The sequence below is a fragment of the Lygodium microphyllum genome, chromosome 13 (assembly GCF_053477565.2).
Source record: "Lygodium microphyllum isolate KBCC chromosome 13, Lygodium_microphyllum_v1.1.10, whole genome shotgun sequence".
In the NCBI taxonomy this organism is placed as follows: domain Eukaryota; kingdom Viridiplantae; phylum Streptophyta; class Polypodiopsida; order Schizaeales; family Lygodiaceae; genus Lygodium; species Lygodium microphyllum.
This window is the reverse complement of record NC_141147.1, coordinates 78,265,689-78,272,087: the sequence shown is the minus strand read 5'-3', so window position 1 is coordinate 78,272,087 and position 6,399 is coordinate 78,265,689.

The following is a 6,399-nucleotide window of genomic DNA, read 5'->3' as shown; positions in this document are numbered from 1 at the left end:
ATATTTCTGTCTTCGTTCGTGCATTTTTTTTAGAGAGCAAATATTCTCTATATGGTTCTTCCTCAAATAGTATGAATAGAAGGCTCCAAGAATGGTTGGTTTTTGGGTACATTCAATGGCTAAATGTTCTGCTTGATGGCACTTTCCGCACCATGTATTAGAACGCATCACATCTCTCCCAGCTCCTGCAAGAGTAAATATATTAGTGGTATTCACCTTCAGTGTCTATAGCTGCTCTGTAATCACATCCATAAGCTCTTTCTTGATACTTGCAACTGAGTTGGATAAGTAGTCCTTCAGATTTTCACCTCCTGGAGTACTTGTAGTAGGGCTTTGAGAAGCTTCCGTTATTACTGCATACACTGGTTGAGTTGATCCACAGGGTCCTCTGTTGTTCTGGTTCTAATTCAAAGCTCCTGTTGAGACTTGGGGTTATTGATTCCAGTTGGTAGGGTTCCACTATTGTTGAGTCGCCATTGGAGGAACTGTTTGAGGCCAATGTTGTTGTGGTTGAACCGTCATTTGAGGCACTATCGTCTGTGAGACCACTGTGGATTAGGTGCACTGTACTGCAGTACTATTTGCATTTGGGGATAGGGATAGGGAACTATCCCTGCATTTGATGGGTATATCATTCTTGGTATGGGAGGAGGTGAGACTCCTCTTCCTGGTGTCAATGACAGCCTTGCTTCAACTTTGTCATACAATCTTGCACCTTCCACTGCAACTTGCAGATTGACTTGTCTTCTCAATCCCACAAACTTGCAAACTTCTGGTTGTAGGCCTCTGAGAAACACTCCTTTCTGGATACCTTTGTCCAAATGATGGTTAGTCCATCTCTTCAGGATGGATTCCATTCGCGAGACATAAGCTTCTACTCTTTCTCTAGAGGACTGACTTAGGTTCATGAACTCCTCTCGCATGCGCTCTTCAAAAACTTCACGCTTGAATTTAGTGAGGAAGGCCAACTTCAGGTCATCCCATGTGCCAAAAGTTCCTATTACTTATCTCTCATACATTGAAATGCCGTGCCTTTCAAAGTGGCGGGGAAGATTGCTAACCAATGCTTAGGGGTTCTGGCATTGTTAGCCACACGTGCTACCATAAATTTTGCTACATGATGATCGGGGTCTTCATTGTACTCTCCCTTAAAAATTGGCAATGGGACTACATTTGTTGTCCTATCATCAATATTTCCAGGATGAATCTGACTAGGAAGGGGACCTTCAGTTGCCATGGGGACTTCTATAAAGAGTGCTTTTAGGGCGTCAAAGGAGGCTTCTACTACAATCTCATTCTCAACCTTGATTCTTTCCTTCTCTCTTCTCACATACCTCTAGACTTGTTCTAACGCTTGCCTCTTGATTGTGTCATTCATCAGGGGGTTGGCTCCAACTAGTTGGTTTGTACTCAACAGAATAGAATCAGAGAAGGGCTTCAGTTTGTGGAGGATTCTATGGCCAACATATTTTCTACTTCCTTCTTTTCAACATCTCTGAATTCGGCTTTCAAACCACTATAGAGGGGGAGATATTCCATTCTGAAAGTATCAAAACTCATTCTTCTTAGGATTGTTGTTGTGCCATCATCATAATAATGCCAGCTTCTGATAGTTTCAATAGTGTATGTTGTGAAAAATACTATGTCTACCAACTTTCAGTGGGTTACTAATTGGAAAAATAGAAGATTGTCAGAACACCAAGCATCCCACGTATCTTGCTGTTGAGCATCCACGAACAAATTCCAACTCTTTTCTTTCTTATTTTTGTGAACCTCCACTGACCACGACTCTTGAAGCTTCTTCACGATCTCCCACTTGATGATGTCTGGAAACTTTTCAATGAATTCCAAATCTTCAATAGATGGTCATTCTCTCTATTGGCTACTCTTCAGTTTATTCCCAAACAATTTACCACCAAGATGCATGTCTCTGTTGCTTCAATAGGAAGAGGAAATAGTCCACCACATAGAGCTTGCATCATGATGGTAATATGTTTCTGCCATTGTGGGATGAACTTCTTGTGGAAAGTGGATTTGGCAATAAGAATCTCCAACTCTTCACTAGAAGAAGGAACTTTGCAAGCATCCATTGAATTCTTATCTTCTTGGTAATTCCATTTCCTTCATTTACAACCTCTTCTGATGCTTCTTGATGGCAAGATTCCCCGGTTGCGCACCAAAAACATGGAGCCCCAAGAGAGACTTTGCTTGCTTTTATGTTAAAAACTTTGCTTGAATCTTCTTTGACTTTTTTCTTCTGGTCCCCCTCAAGCAAAGATACCACAATCTTTGAGTTTTGCATGATGATCAAGGTAACTAAAATATCTTCAAAAAATTCAGATGGAAACATTGATTACACTGATAGTCAATTCTATCAAAACAATGTATCTACTATGAGAGATAGAGATTAAGAAAACTATGAAGACAATGAAGATGAATACTATGTGATTGATTTCCATTCAAAAGTGGTATATTCCTTTGTGTTCCTTGTTCTATTGATGGATTCTATGAAGATGTTGAAGGTTATGGTTGATTCTATCAAATTCGTGGGAGATATCTACTATGATGCTGCATGAAGATTTGTTGTCTTCCTTGTTGTATAAAACAAAAGCTTGTTGATGTTACAAGATAGATTTTCTTGCAGTAGAAACCCCTTTTCCTTGGTGTCTCTCTTGGGGCTCTAGGCTATGTGCAGTGGATCCTAGAATGAGTGTGAGATACATTGCATCATTGTTCATAAGCATGCACAAATATCACAGATGCACAATAGCATATACAATTGTGCATGCATGAGTACTAGTGCTTCCACATATTCAAAGGTGCTTTGTAGGTTATGTAAGTGTGTAGTGTTTCTACATGTACTTGTGCTATGGTGACTAATGGTGTGTCTATATGTGTTAAAGAGGATCCCTATTGCAATGTAATGTGGGTCCCTCATGCATGTATGGGTGGAAACAAAGCAAATTTACACTAGGTATACTAAATAGTGATTGTATATGGTAGGATACATGCGAATGCACATGCATCTCACAAGTGTATCACCAAATACGCTCTTGTTCTCTTGCTTCCTACTATCCACCCTTTAAATAAGTTTTATTTAGGGAGTGAAAAAAGGAAAAGAGGATATTGATGTGAACTAGCGTGAGACATCCCCTCGTGCTTTAACCTACCCATTGGTTATAGTGTAAAAATATTGAATCTAGAGCATGGCATGAGCTATGGAGGTCAGAAGATGAAGACTAAAGTCATGTTGATATGGATAATGAGTAGACAACTATTAAACAAGTGAATTAGGTTCCAACATGCAAGCTTGGACTCATAAAGACAATCTTGTGTATTGGACTGACAATGACAATGACACTAACTGAAAGAGGAAAGTGTAATACTTCCATGCAATTAAAAGTTAGTTTGTTAGTTCTAAGTTAGTAAGGTTATTAACTAAAGACTAACTAAAGTAAAAACTAACTAACGTTAATAACTAACAATTTTTATTTAATTAAAAATAAAAAATAATCGAGAGTCATAACCCAAATTTTTTTTAGATTGATAAGGACTGTAGCCACCCATCATGGAAGTTACAATGTGAACAAGAGTTATGAGCCATATCAGTCACTAGTGTTAATGTGTATAGTATGGATGGTCCAAAAATATTAGATTTTTGGATAAAAATGGCATATTTTAGATATTATTTATTGTAAATATCCTAAAAAGCTATGGAAGATTTCTAGAACACGATGTCATGTGAAAAAAGCAAGTGGTTTTTTTCTCAGCTAGTTTTGGAGATTTAATGGGGGAAAATAAGGATTGGTGAAATCACACCTGTCATGATCATAGTTTACACACAACAAATAGCACTTCGAACATGGAGAAGAAGAAGGAGTGATATGTGACATGAATGTCTATTGGTTGTCCAAACCCGTTTTGATAGTCCATTCAGAAACGAATCTAAGGGTCGCTGCTTGGCACTCCCATAGAATGTCACGGGGTTTGTTGCCTAGGGTTTCTCGAGTCCGCCTCACAACGGAATGTTTGCGGCTGAACCCACTAGGATCGACCTAGAACTTGAGTCCCTAGTGGTCAAGGTTTCCTAGTCATTCTACTTTATGTAGAGTTACCCAATCCAAAGAAGATCCATACGCACTTGGTGTAAGGAGAATGAGAAACAAGAGGGATGCGCCACTCAACCACTCTACCCATATGGCATAGTCCCATTCCAATCCCCTAAAACAATATGAATCGAGTACTAACCCATGCTGCCTAAAGGTCAAACAACTGTAAAATCTTGTGAGAAGCCTCCCAATTCTTTGGGACCACCCTTCCATAGGACACACCCATCAAGGGTTCTACCCACCCGCTTCCCTGAATAGGTGTACTTTAGTATTCTAATTAGCCCTATCACATTTATGTGTGACATTTAAAAGCAGCTTCCTTAATTAAGCCCTTTAGGAAATAGGGGTCGTTCACGCAATCTTATGGCATTGACACGAAAACAATTTCAAACAGATTCCTTGGAAGTAAACTTAATATTAGCATCTTAGTTGAGATACAAGTCTTGTTCAAAAGGAACAATATCCGCAATCCATGAGGATGCGCTTTATTTCCTCCAAGATTCTGCCTTCACTAGTAACAAGGGCCCTCGAGAATCTATCTCGAGTTGCACTGATCATTTGAGTAGGACCCGGAGGCAGGGAATTTACAGCCAAAGCACCCCCTGGCATCCAAGCATCCTCCTACATTCAAACCAACCCGCGAAGAGACCTCTCATGGCAGGTTTAGTCCACATTCCCATCACGGCTATTTAGAACCCCCTTGGCTAGGATTGGCGGCTAGTTGGGGGTGGTTTGGCATGCCCTCCAAAATTTCAACTTGATTCGTTATTCCCATTTCTTTTATGAGTTTGGGATTATACAATCTTTTACAAGCGGTATTCCTAAACTTACAAGCACAAACAATGGTGCATGCGAGTGCTAGGGACATCTGCTAAGGTGGGGTCCCTCTCTTGATGCTTAGCGTTTGTCCTTCTTGCCTTGGCGGCAATTTCCAACATCCTCCGAGGGTTAGGGAATACCTTCTTTCTGACCTCGCTCATGTGTGATAGGAGCAAGAAATTATGCAATTGGATCTATATCCGATAGTTCTCGAATGGTAGCTGTCCTAGCTTGCTGGCCTTTAGTCCAGGGTTCTGGTCTTGGAAAAATGACACTCAGATTTTCTTGTATTAACATTGAGTTGTGTCATGGTTAAGGGTGATACGTCAAGGTTGTTTTGGCTTTATCGGGGCCAGATGTAGCATAGAGACCAATGAGTGTTTTACTTGTCTCCAGGTCCTCCTATGAATGTAACAATAGTTTGGCTCATTTACTTTTAAACCTCAAATAAGTCGAGTTAAGCCATCCTTGCATATTTAGGACTCATCCTATTGAACTACCCTCGGTAATAAGTTTAGCACTTCATACGTGTGTCTAATAACTATCCTTAAGATGAATCCCTAGTAGTGCAATTGGAACCGTCCGTGATACCACGCAATCTAGATACGAGTCCTTTTTAATTTAATGATGCAATGAGGAGTTCTACTCTTTGGGAATTCATTTCACTGCACTTACATAAATCATAAATAGAGGCTTGTATTTTTCTTTTTTACAAGAAACATGAAGTTATCATCAGGCCTAAAGCATGTGCAAGCTACATCTCTCTAAAGGTTTATAGGAGGCTAATACCCGGCTTAATATTGCAAAGACCTAAACATACCTAACGGTTATTATAGTAACCCACGATTCTCATGGACTAGATTCAAGATTTTAACCTCCTATCTTTCTAATTTCACAAATTTCGCGATGCAAAAAATATAATTTTTTCTTATTGATGGATATGCTTTATCCTCCCGATAACCCATTTTTCAGTATCTTTTACTTCTTAAGCATGCCAATGCCAGTGCATAAATCTAATGCACTATGGGTTTAATCAATAAAGTCCTTGCCATTCAGTGTGCACAAATGTGAAATATTTTGTGCAAGTTGTTTGTTCTAAGTCATGCTAGAGTGCAATACAACACAATTTCCAACATGCTTGATTGATGCAACCTTGGTGGTTAGTTATCATAAATTTTTGCCATAATACTTCTCCCTTCCCAATGAAGTTGAAGTACGTTTTTAAGAGTTTCCATCAAAGTAGGATCTATGGGGCGCACCTGGTTTCCAAGTGACGGGATTCCTTGACCCATAGCTCCGTCAGTTGAAGGGGGATTCGCACTCGATTGGACCTTACTTCACTTGGGGGACATTGTATAATTTGACTTTTGCTTCGTGGCTATGCACCCAGGCTACAAGAGAGTTGACTCCTTGTGAAAGGAATCCGCCCGTGAATAGCTTCTTAGCAAGGGGGGGAAAATAAGGGCATGCT